Source organism: Hyla sarda, chromosome 4 (assembly GCF_029499605.1).
Source record: "Hyla sarda isolate aHylSar1 chromosome 4, aHylSar1.hap1, whole genome shotgun sequence".
Lineage (NCBI taxonomy): Eukaryota > Metazoa > Chordata > Amphibia > Anura > Hylidae > Hyla > Hyla sarda.
Genome location: NC_079192.1, coordinates 91,436,810 through 91,458,555, shown reverse-complemented (window position 1 = coordinate 91,458,555; position 21,746 = coordinate 91,436,810). Strand labels below are relative to the sequence as shown.

The following is a 21,746-nucleotide window of genomic DNA, read 5'->3' as shown; positions in this document are numbered from 1 at the left end:
TGCTGTTGGCACAGCAAAGTGTCTTATTTGCATGCAATGTGCTTTTTAATGCAAATGCTCAATTTCTAGATAGGTAATTTACAAATGTGTTTCACTTTCTGGCACCAGTTGATATCAAAACATTTGTTTTCCATCAGAGTATCCCTTTAACCCCTTAAGGACTGAGGGTTTTTCTGTTTTTGCACTTTCATGTTATATTCCTTACCTTTTAAAAATCATAACCCTTTCAATTTTGCACCTAAAAAACCATTTGATGTTTTTTTTTTTTTTTGCACTTCCAATTCTACCTTGTAATGACATCAGTCATTTTACCCAAAAATCTACGGAAAAGCCATAAAAAAATAAAAAATCATTGTGCGACAAAGTTGAAGAAAAAACACAATACTTATATAGGTTTGATTTTGTCGTACTTCTGAAAAAAATCATAACTACATGCAGGAAAATTTATACGTTTAAAATTGTTATCTTCTGACAATTTTATTTACTTTTTAATTTTTCAACGTATGGGGCGGTTTGAGAGCTAATTTTTTGTGCCGTGTTCTGTAGTTTTTATCGGTACCATTTTTGCATTGATGGACCTTTTGATCGCTTTTTATTCATTTTTTTCATGATATAAAAAGTGACAAAAAATACGCTATTTTGGACTTTGGAATTTTTTTTGCGTGCACGCCATTGACCGTGCGGTTTAATTAACAATATATTTTTATAGTTCGGCCATTTACACACGTGGCGATCCCACATATGTTTATTTTTTATTTACACAGTTTTTTTTTTTTAATGGGAAAAGGGGGGTGATTCAAACCTTTATTAGGGAAGGGGTTAAATTACCTTTGTTAACTTTTTTTTCCACTTTTTTTTTGCAGTGCTATAGCTCCCATAGGGACCTATAACACTGCACACACTGATCTCTTATACTGATCCCTGCAAAGCCATAGCTTTGCATGGATCAGCGAGATAGGGGCTCGATTTCTCAAGCCTGTAGCTCAGGCTTGGAGCAATCAAACCCAGATCGGACGCGACGGAGCAAGGTAAGGGGGTCTCTGCTCGTGTCCTAGCTGATTGGGACATCACGATTTTATCGTGATAGTCCCGATAAGCCCGACTGAGCTGCCCCGAAGTGTTTACTTTCATTTTCAGCGCGGCAATCAAAGTCTGAAGGGCGCTACCGTTGTGCCGCGCGCTGTTAGCCCAGGTATGCCATTGACCGTGCGGTTTAATTAATGATATATTTTTATAGTTTGGACATTTACGTACACGGCAATACCACATATGTTTATTTTTATTATGGTTACATATTTTTTATATGGAATTTGGGAAAAGGGAGGTGATTTAAACTTGGGAAAAGGGGGGTGATTTCAATAATAAGGTAAGGGGTTATTGTGTGTTTTTTTTTACTTTTTATTCAACTTTTTTATTTACACTTTTAATCCACTTAGGGGACTTTTAGGAGGAATAAATAGATTCCTCATCCAGATCAATGTGGCTTCATAGAACCACATTGATCTCTGTGCTCTGTGCTCGATTGATAAAGCCTGGTCCTGCCAGGTTTTATCATTCTCAGCACAGCAGTCAGCACAGGAGGAGAGGTAAGCCCTCCGGCTACCTCAGCAGTGGATAACCCCCAACCCCGCTACCCCCCCCCCCCCCCCCACGATCGCACTGCAGGGGGGCGATCCACCCCACTGGACCACCAGGGATGGTTTAAATGTCCCTTTAGATGCCGCTGTCAACTTTGACAGCGGCGATCTAAAGGGTCGCCGCTTGTCGGCTATTATCGCCTTCCCCCAGCTACAGGAATCAGCTGGGGGCCAGCCAGTATGACACGGGATCGAGTTGGGAGCTTGCGCCATACAACGGTTGCCATTTCAGGACGAGCCAGCTCGTCCTTAGACGGCAACCGGTCAATGGTATATTCACACGTACAGTATTCTTCGCAGATTTGATGCACAGGATTTTCTGCTGCAGATTTCAATTTAAACTGAATGACTGAACACAGCTTGAAATCCTGCACATCAAATCTGTACAAAATACTGTACGTGTGAATGGACCCTAAAGGGGTATTTCAGGATTTTGCAACTTTTAACCTATGTGCTCCTGATGCCATGTTATGCATGTGCTTGAATTACTGATCTGGGGTGGATCAAGCATTTTCTCTTATTTTTTTTTTATTTTTTTTAACGCCCCCCTGAGGTTCATCCTTCTTTTGGCCTATAGATTACTCAATCCTTTTCCATCTTCTTGTGTGGCTCAAGACAACAGTTAATAACAGTGCTTGACTTTTTCTTGTCTTCCCTGGCAAGCCAGCTCCTTGATGACGCGTGTGGATCCTCTGTGTGTGCTGCCGTGCCTGAGTTCAATGCATCAATCGCTATCTGCAGAATATGCTTGTGACGAGACCAATCTCGCCACATTGCATTGGAGAAGCCTGGTTGCCCGCCTGCTGCATTTGGACTATGGCCCTGGGAGAGTGGGCCCTTTAAAAACAGTACTCAGCCATACCAGAGTGTATGTCACTCATTCTGGCCCTTTAAATACAGTGGGGTCATTCAGTACTTGCCCTGTGTGAGCGGTGATACCCCAGATAGCTATGCCATGGAGCCCATTCATATAATGAAAGACTATGGGAAAGACTTTAGCTCCATGGCAATTCAACTGTATGTGTGTGGTCTGAGCACCATTTGATAATGTGCGCTCAGACCTAAGCTATCTGGGGATATGTTGCATATATATGTTTTATGTAGTAATTGTGGCATTGTGTAGTTTTATGTCTTTTTGCAACCATGTGCTCAATGGAGTCTGCCTCTATCCCTGGATATAATTGGGTTATTTTCCCATTGTCTCCGGGACAGAGGGCTCTGTGGAACCAGTTTGAGCCAGATAGTCATGTGCCAGCCAGGGCCCAAAAGATACATCACTACATTTTGAACCCCTTGTCTGATTCATGACATTTTTTAATATGTTGTTCCCCTGAATGGATTGATTGTGACTATGTAATTTTTATGTGAATGTGATGTAAGGTTTTAGAGTTATGAAAGTTGGGTAAAAAGTATGTTTTAACTGTATGTGTAATTGAGTTTCCTCTCAGGATAAGGGGAGGGAATATGTGGGATGTAACTGATATGTGATTGGTTGTTTTATACCTCCCTGTGGGCGGTCCTGTATTTCAAAAAGACTGCAATAAAAACCAGGCTGGGTGTGCCAGCACCTCAGACCACTGCTTGACCCTCAACACAGGGCCTTGTCTCGTTATTGGGGGGATTCACTGTATGCTGTTAGAGACTGATTGCCAGGAGTGTAAGCCGCTTGGGAGCTTTTCCTGTTCGTCTGTTAGCAGCTATTCGTGAGGTTCCAGTTTGGAGTGCTATTTTGTATCCAGTTCGGGAGTTTGGTGTTCTGCAGTAGCTGTGCCTGTGTTTCTGAAAAGGGGATTATCGCCTAAACGGTTTTTAGCCCCTTGTGTGCAGAAACGGTCCGTTACAATGCTGACATCATGTGACAGCAGGGAACACAGGCTTGGGGGCATGTACAGATGGGCCGCAGACATCTTTAGGAGGCTTGCTTGTCATGGAAGATGAGAAGAAGCCAAGCACCCTGTAATCAGTTGTTGTCTCGAGCTGCACAGGAACCTGGACGACAGTAATGCATAGGTCACAAGAATATTAAGCCTCTGGGGTGTTACGCCGAGCGCTCCGGGTCCCCGCTCCTCCCCGGAGCGCTCGCTTCACTCTCTCCGCTGCAGCGCTCCGGTCACGTCCTCTGACCCGGGGCGCTGCGATCCCGCTGCCAGCCGGGATGCGATTCGCGATGCGGGTAGCGCCCGCTCGCGATGCGCACCCCGGCTCCCCTACCTGACTCGCTCCCCGTCTGTTCTGTCCCGGCGCGCGCGGCCCCGCTCCCTAGGGCGCGCGCGCGCCGGGTCTCTACGATTTAAAGGGCCACTGCGCCGCTGATTGGCGCAGTGGTTCCAATTAGGGTAATCACCTGTGCACTTCCCTATATTACCTCACTTCCCTTGCACTCCCTTGCCGGATCTTGTTGCCTTAGTGCCAGTGAAAGCGTTCCTTGTGTGTTCCTTGCCTGTGTTTCCAGACCTTCTGCCGTTGCCCCTGACTACGATCCTTGCTGCCTGCCCCGACCTTCTGCTACGTCCGACCTTGCTTCTGCCTACTCCCTTGTACCGCGCCTATCTTCAGCAGCCAGAGAGGTGAGCCGTTGCTAGTGGATACGACCTGGTCACTACCGCCGCAGCAAGACCATCCCGCTTTGCGGCGGGCTCTGGTGAAAACCAGTAGTGGCTTAGAACCGGTCCACTAGCACGGTCCACGCCAATCCCTCTCTGGCACAGAGGATCCACTACCTGCCAGCCGGCATCGTGACAGTAGATCCGGCCATGGATCCCGCTGAAGTTCCTCTGCCAGTTGTCGCTGACCTCACCACGGTGGTCGCCCAGCAGTCACAACAGATAGCGCAACAAGGCCAACAGCTGTCTCAACTGACCGTTATGCTACAACAGTTACTACCACAGCTTCAGCAGTCATCTCCGCCGCCAGCTCCTGCACCTCCTCCGCAGCGAGTGGCCGCTCCTGGGCTACGCCTATCCTTGCCGGATAAATTTGATGGGGACTCTAAGTTTTGCCGTGGCTTTCTTTCCCAATGTTCCCTGCATCTGGAGATGATGTCGGACCTGTTTCCCACTGAAAGGTCTAAGGTGGCTTTCGTAGTCAGCCTTCTGTCCGGAAAAGCCCTGTCATGGGCCACACCGCTCTGGGACCGCAATGACCCCGTCACTGCCTCTGTACACTCCTTCTTCTCGGAAATCCGAAGTGTCTTTGAGGAACCTGCCCGAGCCTCTTCTGCTGAGACTGCCCTGTTGAACCTGGTCCAGGGTAATTCTTCCGTTGGCGAGTATGCCGTACAATTCCGTACTCTTGCTTCAGAATTGTCCTGGAATAATGAGGCCCTCTGCGCGACCTTCAAAAAAGGCCTATCCAGCAACATTAAAGATGTTCTGGCCGCACGAGAAATTCCTGCTAATCTACATGAACTTATTCACCTAGCCACTCGCATTGACATGCGTTTTTCCGAAAGGCGTCAGGAACTCCGCCAAGATATGGACTCTGTTCGCACGAGGCGTTTCTCCTCCTCGGCTCCTCTCTCCTCTGGTCCCCTGCAATCTGTTCTTGTGCCTTCCGCCGTGGAGGCTATGCAGGTCGACCGGTCTCGCCTGACACCTCAAGAGAGGACACGACGCCATATGGAGAACCTCTGCCTGTACTGTGCTAGTACCGAACACTTCCTGAGGGATTGTCCTATCCGTCCTCCCCGCCTGGAAAGACGTACGCTGACTCCGCACAAAGGTGAGACAGTCCTTGATGTCTACTCTGCTTCTCCACGTCTTACAGTGCCTGTGCGGATGTCTGCCTCTGCCTTCTCCTTCCCTGCTGTGGCCTTCTTGGACTCTGGATCTGCAGGAAATTTTATTTTGGCCTCTCTCGTCAACAGGTTCAACATCCCGGTGACCAGTCTCGCCAGACCCCTCTACATCAATTGTGTAAATAATGAAAGATTGGACTGTACCATACGTTTCCGCACGGAGCCCCTTCTTATGAGCATCGGATCTCATCATGAGAGGATTGAACTTTTGGTCCTCCCCAATTGCACCTCAGAAATTCTCCTTGGACTTCCCTGGCTTCAACTTCATTCCCCAACCCTGGATTGGTCCACTGGGGAGATCAAGAGTTGGGGGTCCTCTTGTTCCAAGAACTGTCTAAAACCGGTTCCCAGTAACCCTTGCCGTAACCCTGTGGTTCCTCCAGTAACCGGTCTCCCTAAGGCCTATATGGACTTCGCGGATGTTTTCTGCAAAAAACAAGCTGAGACTCTACCTCCTCACAGGCCTTATGATTGCCCTATCGACCTCCTCCCGGGCACTACTCCACCCCGGGGCAGAATTTATCCTCTCTCTGCCCCAGAGACTCTTGCCATGTCCGAATACGTCCAGGAGAATCTAAAAAAGGGCTTTATCCGTAAATCCTCCTCTCCTGCCGGAGCCGGATTTTTCTTTGTGTCCAAAAAAGATGGCTCCCTACGTCCTTGCATTGACTACCGCGGTCTTAATAAAATCACGGTTAAGAACCGCTACCCCTTACCCCTCATCTCTGAACTCTTTGATCGCCTCCAAGGTGCCCACATCTTCACTAAATTGGACTTAAGAGGCGCCTATAACCTCATCCGCATCAGAGAGGGGGACGAGTGGAAAACGGCATTTAACACCAGAGATGGACACTTTGAGTATCTGGTCATGCCCTTTGGACTGTGCAATGCCCCTGCCGTCTTCCAAGACTTTGTCAATGAAATTTTTCGTGATCTGTTATACTCCTGTGTTGTTGTATATCTGGACGATATCCTAATTTTTTCTGCCAATCTAGAAGAACACCGCCAGCATGTCCGTATGGTTCTTCAGAGACTTCGTGACAACCAACTCTATGCCAAAATTGAGAAATGTCTGTTTGAATGCCAATCTCTTCCTTTTCTAGGATATTTGGTCTCTGGCCAGGGACTACAGATGGATCCAGACAAACTCTCTGCCGTCTTAGATTGGCCACGCCCCTCCGGACTCCGTGCTATCCAACGCTTTTTGGGGTTCGCCAATTATTACAGGCAATTTATTCCACATTTTTCTACCATTGTGGCTCCTATCGTGGCTTTAACCAAAAAAAATGCTGATCCCAAGTCCTGGCCTCCTCAAGCAGAAGACGCCTTTAAACGACTCAAGTCTGCCTTTTCTTCGGCTCCCGTGCTCTCCAGACCTGACCCTTCCAAACCCTTCCTATTGGAGGTTGATGCCTCCTCAGTGGGAGCTGGAGCTGTTCTTCTACAAAAAAATTCTTCCGGGCATGCTGTCACTTGTGGTTTTTTCTCTAGGACCTTCTCTCCAGCGGAGAGGAACTACTCCATCGGGGATCGAGAGCTTCTAGCCATTAAATTAGCACTTGAGGAATGGAGGCATCTGCTGGAGGGATCAAGATTTCCTGTTATTATCTACACCGACCACAAGAACCTCTCCTACCTCCAGTCTGCCCAACGGCTGAATCCTCGCCAGGCCCGGTGGTCTCTGTTCTTTGCCCGATTTAATTTTGAGATTCACTTTCGTCCTGCCGATAAGAACATTAGGGCCGATGCTCTCTCTCGTTCCTCGGATGCCTCAGAAGTTGATCTCCCTCCGCAACACATCATTCCACCTGACTGCCTGATCTCCACTTCTCCTGCCTCCATCAGGCAGACTCCTCCAGGAAAGACCTTTGTTTCTCCACGCCAACGCCTCGGAATCCTCAAATGGGGTCACTCCTCCCATCTCGCAGGTCATGCGGGCATCAAGAAATCTGTGCAACTCATCTCCCGCTTCTATTGGTGGCCGACTCTGGAGACGGATGTTGGGGACTTTGTGCGAGCCTGCACTATCTGTGCCCGGGATAAGACTCCTCGCCAGAAGCCCGCTGGTTTTCTTCATCCTCTGCCTGTCCCCGAACAGCCTTGGTCTCTGATTGGTATGGATTTTATTACTGATTTACCCCCTTCCCGTGGCAACACTGTTATTTGGGTGGTCGTTGATCGATTCTCCAAAATGGCACATTTCATCCCTCTTCCTGGTCTTCCTTCTGCGCCTCAGTTGGCTAAACAATTTTTTGTACACATTTTTCGTCTTCACGGGTTGCCTACGCAGATTGTCTCGGATAGAGGTGTCCAATTCGTGTCTAAATTCTGGAGGGCTCTCTGTAAACAACTCAAGATTAAATTAAATTTTTCCTCTGCATATCATCCCCAGTCCAATGGACAAGTAGAAAGAATTAACCAGATCTTGGGTGATTATTTGCGACATTTTGTTTCCTCCCGCCAGGATGACTGGGCAGATCTCCTTCCATGGGCCGAATTCTCGTATAACTTCAGGGTCTCTGAATCTTCCTCCAAATCCCCATTTTTCGTGGTGTACGGCCGTCACCCTCTTCCCCCCCTCCCTACCCCCTTGCCCTCTGGTCTGCCCGCTGTGGATGAAATTTCTCGTGACCTTTCCATTATATGGAGAGAGACCCAAAATTCTCTCTTACAGGCTTCTTCACGCATGAAGAGGTTCGCGGATAAGAAAAGAAGAGCTCCCCCCGTTTTTTCCCCTGGAGACAAGGTATGGCTCTCCGCTAAATATGTCCGCTTCCGTGTCCCTAGCTACAAGTTGGGACCACGCTATCTTGGTCCTTTCAAAATTTTGTGTCAAATTAATCCTGTCTCTTATAAACTTCTTCTTCCTCCTTCTCTTCGTATCCCTAATGCCTTTCACGTCTCTCTTCTCAAACCACTCATCCTCAACCGTTTTTCTCCCAAATCTGTTCCTCCCACTCCTGTTTCCGGCTCCTCGGACGTCTTCTCGGTCAAGGAAATTTTGGCTGCCAAAAAGGTCAGAGGGAAAAATTTTTTTTTAGTAGACTGGGAGGGTTGTGGTCCTGAAGAGAGATCCTGGGAACCTGAGGACAACATCCTTGACAAAAGTCTGCTCCTCAGGTTCTCAGGCTCCAAGAAGAGGGGGAGACCCAAGGGGGGGGGGGGTACTGTTACGCCGAGCGCTCCGGGTCCCCGCTCCTCCCCGGAGCGCTCGCTTCACTCTCTCCGCTGCAGCGCTCCGGTCACGTCCTCTGACCCGGGGCGCTGCGATCCCGCTGCCAGCCGGGATGCGATTCGCGATGCGGGTAGCGCCCGCTCGCGATGCGCACCCCGGCTCCCCTACCTGACTCGCTCCCCGTCTGTTCTGTCCCGGCGCGCGCGGCCCCGCTCCCTAGGGCGCGCGCGCGCCGGGTCTCTACGATTTAAAGGGCCACTGCGCCGCTGATTGGCGCAGTGGTTCCAATTAGGGTAATCACCTGTGCACTTCCCTATATTACCTCACTTCCCTTGCACTCCCTTGCCGGATCTTGTTGCCTTAGTGCCAGTGAAAGCGTTCCTTGTGTGTTCCTTGCCTGTGTTTCCAGACCTTCTGCCGTTGCCCCTGACTACGATCCTTGCTGCCTGCCCCGACCTTCTGCTACGTCCGACCTTGCTTCTGCCTACTCCCTTGTACCGCGCCTATCTTCAGCAGCCAGAGAGGTGAGCCGTTGCTAGTGGATACGACCTGGTCACTACCGCCGCAGCAAGACCATCCCGCTTTGCGGCGGGCTCTGGTGAAAACCAGTAGTGGCTTAGAACCGGTCCACTAGCACGGTCCACGCCAATCCCTCTCTGGCACAGAGGATCCACTACCTGCCAGCCGGCATCGTGACAGTGGGCAGTGATTCCCAACCTTTTTTAGCTCGGGGCACCCCTTGCAAAAAAAAAAAAGTTTTGTGGGGCACCCCTACTGGATAATTTTCTTTTTCTTCTCCATATGGCCCAGCCCGTCATGATGGTTTCTTCCAGCCACAACTCTTTACCGCAGAACCTGCAAAAAAAAAAAAAAAAAAACAACATATTAGGCACCACACTTATCCAGCATCATCCTATCTTTTTCCCCACAAATATCTCCAGTCTCACACACACACAGTGCCTCCAGCAGCGTCACACAGTGCCTCCAGCAGCCTCACACACACACACACACAAATATCTCAAGTCTCACACACACAGTGCTTCCAGCAGCCTCACACATACACACAAATACCGCCAGTCTCACACACACACATTGCCTCCAGCAGCCTCACACACAGAAATACCCCAAGTCTCACACACACAGTGCCTCCAGCTGCCACACACACACACACACACACACACACACACACACAAACAGTGCCTCCAGCAGACTCACACACACAAATACCCCAAGTCTCACACACACATTGCCTCCAGCAGCCTCACACTCATCCACACAGTGCCTTCAGCAACCACACTCATGCACAAACTGCCCCCAGCAGCCTCACACACATGCACACAATGCCCCCATCAACCTCACACAGTGCCCCCGGCAGCCTCACACACAGTGCTCCCAGCAGCCTCACACACAATGCCCCCAGCAGTCTCACACACAATGCCTCCAGCAGCCTCACACAATGCCCCCAGCAGCCTCACACAATGCCTCCAGCAGCCACACACACACCCAATGCCTCCACCTGCCCCACACACACAATGCCTCCAGCAGCCTTGCATACAATACCTTCAGCCTCCCCCCCCAAATGCCTCCAACCTCTCTCCCACACCCACACACACAATACTTACAGCCTCCCAGAAATGCCTTCAGCCCCCCTCTCACACACAATGCCTCCAGCCTCTCCCACATTCAAATACCTCCAACCTCTTTCAAATGCCTCCAGTCTTTCACCCACCCCTATTGCCTCCAGACTCCCCTCCACCACTATTGCCTTCACACTCCCTTATTGCCTCTAGACTCCCACCCACCACCATTGCCTCCAGCCAAACAACCACTCACACCTTTTGCCTTCAGCCTTCCACCCAAACACCTCCAGCCACACACCCATGTTTCTTCCAACCTCCTGCCTCCCAGCGCCATTGACTTCATTCATCCCCCCTGCCATTGCTACCATTCATCCTCCACCCCTGCTTCCATTCACCCCCCATCCACCTTGCCACTGCTTCAATTCACCCCCAGCAATTCACCCTTGCCACTGCTTCCATTCACCCGCAGCCCCTGCTTCCATTCACCCCTACCCTGATTCAATTCACCCCCCATCCCCCCTGCCACTGCTTCCATTCACCCGGCAGCCACCCCTGCCACTGATTCCATTCACCCCAAGCCACCCAACCACCCACCCCTGCTTCCATTCACCTCCACCCTGCCCCTGCTTCCATTCACCTCCACCCTGCCCCTGCTTCCATTCACCTCCACCCTGCCCCTGCTTCCATTCATCTCCACCCTGCCCCTGCTTCCATTCACCCCCAGTCATCCTGCCATTGCTTCCATTCACCCCCCAGCCACTGCTTCCATTCACCTCCCACTCACCCCTTCTGCTCTCATTAAGCCCCCCTGCCTCTACTTCCATTCACCCCCCTGCCTCTACTTCCATTCACCCCCCCTGCTTCTGCTTCCATTCACCCCCCTGCTTCAATTGACCCCCCCCCCTGCGCCCATTAGCCCCTTCTGCTCTTTCTTCCATTATCCCCTCCTTCCCCTGCTTCCATTCGCCCCGTACTTCTATTAACCTCCTTGCTCCCATTACCCCCACCCTGCTCCCATTAACCCCCTTGCTCCCATTAATCCTCCCTGCTCCCATTAACCCCCCTGGTCCCATTGACTCCCCCCCTGCTCCCATTAACACCCCCCTTAACCCCCCCTGCTACCATTAATCCTGCTCCTTCTATTCCCCCCTCCTGCCCCTGCTTCCAGTAACCCCCCAACCCCCACTCCTTCTACCATTCATCCCCCCGCCCCTGCTTCCATTCACACACACCCCTCCCCCGCTTCTGCCCCTGCCCGTTTTAATAAAAAATCCCCACCCTCACCTGTGGGCTGTTCTATACACGGGCTGCCAGGAAGTGTCCCACGTCGTCGCTGCAGTGACATCAATGCTTCCTTGCCCAGCATCCGGATGCAGGATCCTCTCTGGCGGAAGTGTTCAGCACATGGCACTGACATTTCCGCCAAGAGGGAATTTCAAATATAAAAAAACAATAAACAAAAAAACTAAAATGTTTTGGCCACCGGAGCCCGCGGTACCCCGGGCAATGCTGAACGGCACACCGGTGTGCCAGGGGCCCCCCTGGTTGGGATTCGCTGCTCTGGGGGCATACCAATTCAAAAAAATGCATAATCCACCACAGACGTAAATCAAGCACATTGACACCACACATAACTTCGCAGTAGGGGCAAATAGGTTAAACGTGGCTTTTTAATCCGGTTTTGATAACACATAAAATTACACCAAAATTACACTTTTTAGGGCCTTTTTGGAGACTATGGACATGTTCCTACTGTGTTTTGGCCTTTTTGGCCATGCTATTGGCTGTTATTTGTTGAAAGGTATTTATAAGCTGCAGCAAAAAATTGAGCCAAAAAACTGCTTGTTTGGAAGTCAGGGCTCAGCTTCCAGCACCCAGCCCTGTCTCCAAATCTTGTTCCTGCACTGTGCATACAAATTTTTCACATTGTCTTGCTGGGAGCAGAGACGACTGCTACCAGTTTCCTTGGGGAATGTTTTAGGTGCTGCACTTTTGGTCCGCACATGCTACACCTCCCCTCCTGCGCACAGTACAGGGAAGATAGCTTTTCGACTTCCATCTTTCATTATCTATCTATCTATCTATCTATCTATCTATCATAGCACAAGGTGGATGAGCAGCACTTCTCAATAAGTATAAGGCAGTGCACACAGCTGCTAGAGTCCAGGTCCAAGCCCACACAAACAGCCAAGAAAAGGAGTTGCTGCAGCACTCAAGTAGATAAAAAAAAGTAGCTTTATTTCATTTTAACCCCTTCAGGACCAAGCCCATTTTGGCCTTAAGGACCAGAGCGTTTTTTGCACATCTGACCACTGTCACTTTAAACATTAATAACTCTGGAATGCTTTTAGTTATCATTCTGATTCCTAGATTGTGTTTTCGTGACATATTCTACTTTAACATGGTGGTAAATTTTTGTGGTAAGTTGCATCCTTTCCTTGTGAAAAATCCTAAAATTTGATGAAAAATTTGAAAGTTTTGCATTTTTCTAACTTTGAAGCTCTCTGCTTGTAAGGAAAATGTATATTACAAATAAAAAAAATTTTTATTCACATATACAATATGTCTACTTTATGTTTGCGTCTTAGAAGTGACGAGTTTTTACTTTTGGAAGACACCAGAGGGCTTCAAAGTTCAGCAGCAATTTTCCAATTTTTCCCAAAATTTTCAAACTCACCATTTTTCAGGGACCAGTTCAGGTTTGAAGTGGATTTGAAGGGTCTTCATATTAGAAAAACCCCACAAAAGACTCCATTATAAAAACTGCACCCCCCAAAGTATTCAAAATGACATTCAGTCATCATTTTAACCCTTTAGGTGTTTCACAGGAATAGAAGCAAAGTGAAGGAGAAAATTCACAATCTTCATTTTTTACACTCGCATGTTCTTGTAGACCCAATTTTTGAATTTTTACAAGGGGTAAAAGGAGAACATGTATACTTATATTTGTAGCCCAATTTCTCTTGAGTAAGCACATACCTCATATGTGTATGTAAAGTGTTGGGCGGGCGCAGTAGAGGGCTCAGAAGGGAAAGAGCGACAAGGGGATTTTGGAGAGTATGTTTTTCTGAAATGGTTTTTGGGGGGCATGTTGCATTTAGGAAGCCCCTATGGTGCCAGAACAGCAAAAAACCCTCACATGGCATACCATTTTGGAAACTAGACCCCTTGAGGAACATAACAAGGAATAAAGTGAGCCTTAATACCCCACAGGTGTTTCACATCTTTTGCATATGTAAAAAAATAATTATTTTTTTTCACTAAAATGTGTATTTCCCCCCAAGTTTCACATTTTCCCAAGGGTTAATAGCAGGAAATACCCCCCAATATTTGTAACCCCTTCTCTTCTGAGTATGGAGGTACCCCATAAGTTGACCTGAAGTACACTACGGGCGAACTACAATGCTCAGAAGAGAAGGAGTCATATTTGGCTTTTTGAGAGCAAATTTTGCTCGGGGGGCATGTCGCATTTAGGAAGCCCCTATGGTGCCAGAACAGCAAAAAAAAAACATGGCATACCATTTTGGAAACTAGACCCCTTGAGGAACATAATAAGGAATAAAGTGAGCCTTAATACCCCACAGGTGTTTCACGACTTTTGCATATGTAAAAAAAAAAAAAAAAAATTCCACTAAAATGTGTGTTTCCCCCCAAATTTCACATTTTTGCAAGGGTTAATATGTGAAAATACCCCCCAAAATTTGTAACCCCATCTATTCTGAGTATGGAGGTACCCCATAAGTTGACCTGAAGTGCACTATGGGCGAACTACAATGCTCAGAAGAGAAGGAGTCATATTTGGCTTTTTGAGAGCAAATTTTGCTCGGGGAGCATGTCGCATTTAGGAAGCCCCTATGGTGCCAGGACAGCAAAAAAAAACACATGACATACCATTTTGGAAACTAGACCCCTTGAGGAACGTAACAAGGGGTACAGTGAGCATTTGCCCCCCACTGGTGTCTGACAGATCTTTGGAACAGTGGGCTGTACAAGTTTTCATTTTCACGGACCATCCGTCAGACACCTGTGGGGGGTAAATTCTCACTGCACCCCTCATTAAATTCCCTGAGGGGTGTCGTTTCCGAAATGGGGTCACATGTGGGGTTTTGTTTTTTTTGCGTTTGTCAAAACCGCTGTAACAATCAGCCACCCCTGTGCAAATCACCTCAAATGTACATGGTGCGCTCTCCCTTCTGGGCCTTGTTGTGCTCCCCCAGAGCACTTTGCGCCCACATATGGAGTATCTCCGTAGTCAGGAGAAATTGCGTTACAAATTTTGGGGGGCTTTTTTTCCCTTTTACCTCTTGTGAAAATGTAAAGTATAGGGCAACATCAGCATGTTAGTGTAAAAAATTAAAATTTTTTACACTAACATTCTGGTGTAGACCCCAACATTTCCTTTTCATGAAGGGTTAAAGAAGAAAATACCCCCCAAACCTTGTAACGCAATTTCTCCCGAGTACGGCGATACCCCATATGTGACCCTAAACTGTTGCCTTGAAATACGACAGGGCTCCAAAGTGAGAGCGCCATGTGCATTTGAGGCCTAAATTAGGGATTTGCATAGGGGTGGACATAGGGGTATTCTACGCCAGTGATTCCCAAACAGGGTGCCTCCAGCTGTTGCAAAACTCCCAGCATGCGTGGACAGTCAACGACTGTCCGGCAATACTGGGAGTTGTTGTTTTTCAACAGCTGGAGGCTCTGCTTTGGAAACAGTGGTGTACCGGACGTTCTTATTGGGGGAGGGGGCTGTGTAGGGGTATGTGTATATGTAGTCTTTTTAACTTTTTATTTTATTTTGTGTTGTGTAGTGTAGTGTTTTTAGGGTACAGTCACATGGGCGGGGATTACAGCGAGTTTCTCAGCGCAAAATTTGCTGCATCTCAAACTTGCAGCGAGAAACCCACTGTAAAAGCCTCGCCCATGTGAATGTACCCTGCAGGTGCACCAGCTGTTGCAAAACCACAACTCCCAGCATGCATGGTCTGTTGCATACTGCATGCTGGGAGTTATAGTTTTGCAACAGCTGGAGGCACACAGGTTAGGAAACACTGAGTTAGAAACAGACAATGTTTCCCAACCAGTGTGTCTCCAGTTGTTGCAAAACTACAACTCCCAGTATGCCCAGACAGCTGAAGGGCATGCTGGGAGTTGTAGTTCGGCAACATCTGAAGGGCCAGATGTTGCTGAACTAAAACTCCCAGCATGCCTGGACAGTCAGTTCATGCTGGGAGTTGTAGTTTTGCAACAGCTGGAAGAGCACAGATTGGAGACCATTATACAATGGTCTCCAAACTGGGGTCCTCCAGATGTTGCAAAACTACAACTCCCAGCATGCCCAGACAGCCAAAGGCTGTCTAGGCATCCTGGGAGTTGTAGTTTTCAGACTCCTAGAAGCAGCAGTGAAGATCTTCACTGCTGCTTCTGAGGACCATGTACTTACCTGCCGGTCCCGTCGCTGCTCGTCCACGTGGCCGGTCCCGCGCTGCTCCTCGGTCCCACCGCTGGTTTGGGTAAGGCCGCCGGTCCCCACGTGTTCCCCCACCTATGCCGCGAGCCCCCGCAGCCATCGTCCCCCGTTCTGCCTGACTTCCAGGGGCGGGTAGTGCGGGGGATCTGAACTTTCACCCTAGATCACTGTGATTGGTCCACAGGGACCAATCACAGTGATCGCTGACCAGGACCATCAATGGATGGTCCTGGGGGTGAAGCAGAAGTTGTCCCCTGCTGGAAACAGCGGGACTTCTGCCAGTTAACCCGTGCGATGCTGCGCATCGCCGGGTTAACTGAATGTCATTTATAAATGTCGGGATGCGCGAACGCACTGCACAACCCGGCGTTTATATATGACATTCTGCGGGAAGGGGTTAAGTGAAAAACATTTCATGGGCAGCTAAAATGTTGCACTGTTTTTCACTTCAAAAGGTAGAAAGCTTTATTGATTATTTTTTCATCCACTTGTGTTCTGTAGCTTTTTCCGGCTGTTTTTCTCGCTGCACGAGATTCTCCGGCTAACCCGAGGGAACTTATCCATTTAACCACTAGAATTGATGTGCATTTTGCCGATAGGGGGGAACTAGAAACACATACACAGACTCTGGGAAACAGGACTTTACTAAGGCTAGACAACCAAAGATCCGGCACAGGGAACAGGGAGGAGCAGATACTTATGGACAAGGGACAGGTGCAGACACTTTACTTAATTGGTACTGGCCCTTTAAGAAACAGAGCTCTGGCGCACGCGCACCCTAGGGGGTGAAGACATGCACGCCGGAGCTGCGGGGACACCAGGAAGCAGAGACACAAGAACGTGAGTGACGGGCTGAGACTCGCATGCGGGCGCGTCCCTCGATGCGAATCTCAGCCCCACCGGCAGCGGGGACAGGGGCCAGAGAGTCCGGCCGGAGCGCCACTGTAACTTGAATAAAGGATACTTTTACCTGACTGGTGCTGTGGGCCATACATTTAGATTTGTAAATTACTTCTATTTAAAAATCTTAATCCTTCAAGTACTTATCAGCTGCTGTATGCTCCACAGTAAGCTCTTTTCTTTTTGAATTTATTTTCTGTCTTACCATGCTGCTCTCTGCTGACACCTCTGTCCATGTCAGGAACTATCTGGAGCAGGACAGGTTTGCTATTGGGATTTGCTCCTACTCTGGACAGTCCCTGACATGGACAGAGGTAGAGGTGTCAATAGAGAGCACTGTGGTCAGACAAAAAGAAATTCAAAAAGAAAAGATCTTCCTCTGGAGCATACAGCAGCTGATAAGTAATGGAAGGATTAAGATTTTTAAATAGAAGTAATTTACAGATCTGTTTAACTTTCTGGCACCAGTTGATTTCAAAATAATTGTTTTCCACTGGAGTACACCTTTAATACTACAACTCTGCCTTTTCTAAATGGTTGTGTCCACTCCTCCTCTTCATGTCTACCCCTAAACCCTACCTTCATAATGCAATTGCCATGCTGTGTTCTTTCACTTCCTTTTAAAGAACTCATGCCCTTTGTCCCCGGCTGCCCACTTCCTCCTGACCAGTTACCCTTTACTGCCCTTACATAAAGGCCCTTCCAGGTTGTCTCTCTCTTCTCCTTGTCCCATTCCTGCCATTTTACATGCACCCAGCCCCCAACTTCCAATTATTTTCTTATCTCCAGAGTTTCTGCTAAAAATCCATTACTTCTGTATCCTTCCTCCTTCCGAGAGCCCAGACTCTTTGTCTGAATAAGGCCCATACATTTCTGATGCCAGCCCTGGCTGTGCACCAGAAAATCAGTCACAAGACCTTAAAGGGGTCATCCAGATACCAGAATTTTTTTTTATGTTGCTGTGGCCGCAATGACAATAAAAAAAAAGATATGTTTACCTTCCTCACTTAGGGACCCCCTGTGAAGTCTTTTGTTCAACCGCTAAACGCTTCAGCTGCTATTTCTGAGATGGAGTCAGCAGGGACAATCTGCTCAGCCAGTCACTGTCTGAGTAAGCTGTCACTTCCGAAACCAGTCTATCTTGGAGGTGGCAGCGAGAGCGTTCAGCGGGTGATCAGAAGACTTTACAGGGGGTTCCTGAGGGAGCGAGGTAGGTAAGTATATTTGGGTGTTGGATGCTATTATATGTAGCATACTTTATTTTTGATTAGGACTAATCATCATTAACCCCTTAAGGACGCAGCCCTTTTTCACCTTAAGGACTGAGCCCTTTTTCGCAATTCTGACCACCGTCGCTTTACGCATTAATAACTCTAAAACGCTTTTACCGAATATTCTGATTCTGAGATTGTTTTTCCGTGACATATTCTATTTTATTTTGGTGGTAAATTTTCGTTGTTACTTGCATTCTTTTTTTGGTGAAAAATACCAAAATTTCATGGAAATTTAGAAAATTTTGCATTTGTCTATCTTTGAAGCTCTCTGCTTGTAAGGAAAATGAATATTTCTATTAAATTTTATTTTTATTCACAAATACAATATGTCCACTTTATGTTGGCATCATAAAATGGACATATTTTTACTTTTTGAAAAAAATTGAGGGCTTCAAAGTAGAGCAGCAATTTTCAAACATTTCATGAAAATTGCAAAATCTGAAGGGACAGATGTTACAGAACTACAACTCCCAGCATGCCTAGCTAGTTTGGGCATTCTGAGAGTTGTAGTTTGGTAACATCTGGAGGGCTACCGTTTGGGCACCACTGTAACAGTTGTCTCGAAACTGTGACCCTCCAGAAGTTGCAAAACTACAACTCCCAGCATGCCCAGACAGCCTTAGGATGTCTGGGCATGCTGGGAGTTGCAGTTTGGCACCCACTAGGAAGGGCAGCAGTAAATATCGCTTACTGTCCCCTTCCTTTCCCCCCCCCCCCCCCACCCCACGGTCAATTCCCTACCTGCGACGTAATCTCCGCTGTCTCTGCGATGATTTTCGGTCCCCACGCATCTTCTTTGCAGGTACCGGCCTCCATCTTCTCCCCCCGTTCTGCCCGACATCCAGGGGTGGGCAGAACGGGGGGTTGTCATGACAACCCAGTATCCTGTGCTGCCATTGGTCAGAATCAGTTCTGACCAATGGCAGGGGATAGGAGGAGATCGCAGCACTGCAACCTCGCTCCTATCCCTCAGGATGATCGGGGCTGTAACTGACAGCTCCGATCATCCCTATTTTCCGGGTGATTGGGTCACCAGAGACCCGATCAGCCCGGAATAGCAGAAAATCGCATGTCTGAATTGACAAGCGATTTTCTGCGATCGCCGACGTGGGAGGGGGTCTCAGAACCCCCCTCGGCGATGTGCCGGGATGCCTGCTGAATGATTTCAGCAGGCATTCCGGTCCGGTCCCCAACCCGCTAGCGGCGGGGACCGGAATTCCCACGGGCGTATGCATACGCCCCATATCCTTAAGGACTCGGGATGCAAGGCGTATGCATAAGCCCGGCGTCCTTAAGAGGTTAATTAAAAGATCAAAACATGTTCACCTTTTCAAAAACACATATTTATGAAAAGTGGTGTAGGTGAACGTCCTTTTACTCCATTAATTCATGTAGTGGAAACTGTGTACCTGCACTTAATTTATCACATGGTGCAGGGTATGTGATCAATCTGGTACTGATCTCATTTCTCACATCAGTATTGTATGGTTCTACTATGTACGGTATTTTTGTGCGACTTTTTAATCTGTGCGACAATTATGCAACTTTTTAATGACGCTGTCCACAGTTAGTTTGTAAGTGCTTTTTTTTATTCGTTGGTGATTAGCGCCCTTTTTGGTCCGTTGTGCCAAAGTATGCAACATTTTAAAATGTTGAATTTTCATAAATCCCTGACCATTTCAAAAAATCTACCAAAAACACATCTACCACAGTAACAAACCAAAACACAGGTAAATGAAAAGTCACAGGAAAAGTCGCAAAAAACACACTGCGCCAAAATATTGAGACAAATTTACCCAAGAAAAACAGGGTAAAGAGCTTCATAATTACCCCCCCCCCCCCCCCCCATATATTTTTACTAGTGGTTTTCCAAATGTGTTTTTAAAGGGGAACCGTAGGGGAAAGTATCGCTGGGTACCGGAGTTCCCCTTTAATGGGTTTTAAATGCAATACAAGGCAATATGTGTGATTGTATATTGAGCATAGAAACCTTGCACTGCACCCACCGATGTGTTAAAATGATCCTGCTTGCCTAGACAGAAAAAAGAAAACCCAAACCACACTCACACAAACCTGGCTTCCTCGCAGTCCCTCAGTGTCTTCCCTTTCTTTTGCAGTCTGGTGCAGGGCACACAGAGTGACATTTCAGACTTTGACTATAAGCTTCATGCAAATGCGATTACAGCCAAAAGCAATTGTGTGCTCTATGTACAACACCCCACCCTGCCTACCTGTAGTACAAACGGCCCTGGTATAAATTCAGTATGCCTTCTGACAACACAATACCCCATTTTTGGTTCTACATGAAGTTTTGTCTGTTCATAGACCTTGCTAGAACGAGAGATCATAATTATGCTATATGAAATGGGCACTGTCATTAAAACAAATGATTGCACTCCTTATGGTAAATAAAAACCTTTCTAATGTACTTTGTTTAAAAAAAAAATGACGTTTTTCTATGTTTTATTTGTGTTAAAAAAAGCTGCCACTAGGTGTCTCCCTACCTGTCCAGCCCATTTTCCCCCATCTTTTGCAAAGACTGTGGACTCCTGCTGGCCTGGCAGAAGTCCAAAAGCTGGAAATGATGAGGGTGTGTGTGCAGCCTTAGCCAATCATAGCTCATCTCAAACTGAACAGCTGTGTGTTGCAGAGTGAGGGAGGAAGTTCTCCCCTGTATGGCTTCAGATGATATCACGCCTGCTGGGTAACACCCCTTCCCAGTCTATGAATCTGAGACTGAGCAGAAAATACAGAGCAATATCAAGGTAGAAAATGAAAAAATAATAAAAATAAAGGCAGGGGGTGGTTTATCATGGGGGCAGTGAACTGGGAGGATTATAAAATTTAACAAGATCATGAGAGGTTCTCTTTAAGCTATATGAACGTAATATATTCACCCGACCACAGTGTTTCTGGTAGAAGCTGCCACTAGAGGGAGCTGGAAACCTCATTCTTCCACTGACTGCAGAGGAGTTCTGTAAATTCACAAGCATCTGTGGAGGCAGTTGGAAACAGCCAGAATGTGGTCATATGCTGTAAAAAGAAATTTATAGAACTCAAAAATATATTGGAACATTTATATTTTGGTAACATAAACTTGGTGTACAATACAGCTGCTTAATCTAGAAATACATTATTTATTCTACAGTCCACTGACTTGTATCTTCCATATGTGTCAGCATCAATATGTATGTGTGAATGCACTGAATACATATAGGAAAAAATAAAACAGTCAGCAAACAATCTTTACAAACATACAAACTCTTTACAAATATACACATTTGCTTTGATACTTTAAAGCATAAAAGAAGGCAAATGCAATAATCTACCACTAGATGGCCCTCCAGTACTGCAAAACTGTTAACAATGAGCATATACCCTAAACTCAGGCTGACAATGTTAGAAACCATCACTAAAATTTAATATCAAACTGAAACACATTTTCCTGTGTGCTCTGTTCAGACACACATAAAGTTTCCATGATGCACTGGTTTATCCATATGTTCACATTTGTGATTTGTATAGTTTGCAATATGTTTTACCTCTGCAACAGATCCAATCTGGAAAAGAAATGACAAATAATGGAAAGGGAACCTGTTATCATTTTCATGCTACCTGAACCATGAGCCATCAAGGGGCACCCACCTTCACTCATAGATCTATTCCTATTTGGAAATCAGGGGAGACCCTTAAAGTATTTGGATTGTATTGATCTTCTTCAGGAGTTAAGTAAAGTTTACAGTCGTTCACTGGAATCTTGGCTAGCAATAGTCTTTTTCCTGGGCTATGTGGGTAAGGGGAACAGCTTTATTCAAATGGCCATTTTGGGGTCTACGAAGAAACTTTGGGTTAAACCACTAAGCTAAGTGAAACATCAGGGACCACTACTCTCATCATTGACCCACACAACA

The 21,746-nt window shown here is 47.3% G+C and overlaps 1 long non-coding RNA gene across 1 annotated transcript in view; it reads right to left on the bottom strand.

The window, feature by feature from the left end:
• LOC130366866 (uncharacterized) overlaps positions 1 to 21,746 on the bottom strand; it is a 44,006-nt gene that overhangs the window by 17,797 nt on the left and 4,463 nt on the right. Inside the window, exon 2 of the long non-coding RNA XR_008891962.1 lies at positions 20,733 to 20,868. This is a non-coding gene — a long non-coding RNA (uncharacterized LOC130366866). The remainder of the gene's footprint in view (positions 1 to 20,732; positions 20,869 to 21,746) is intronic.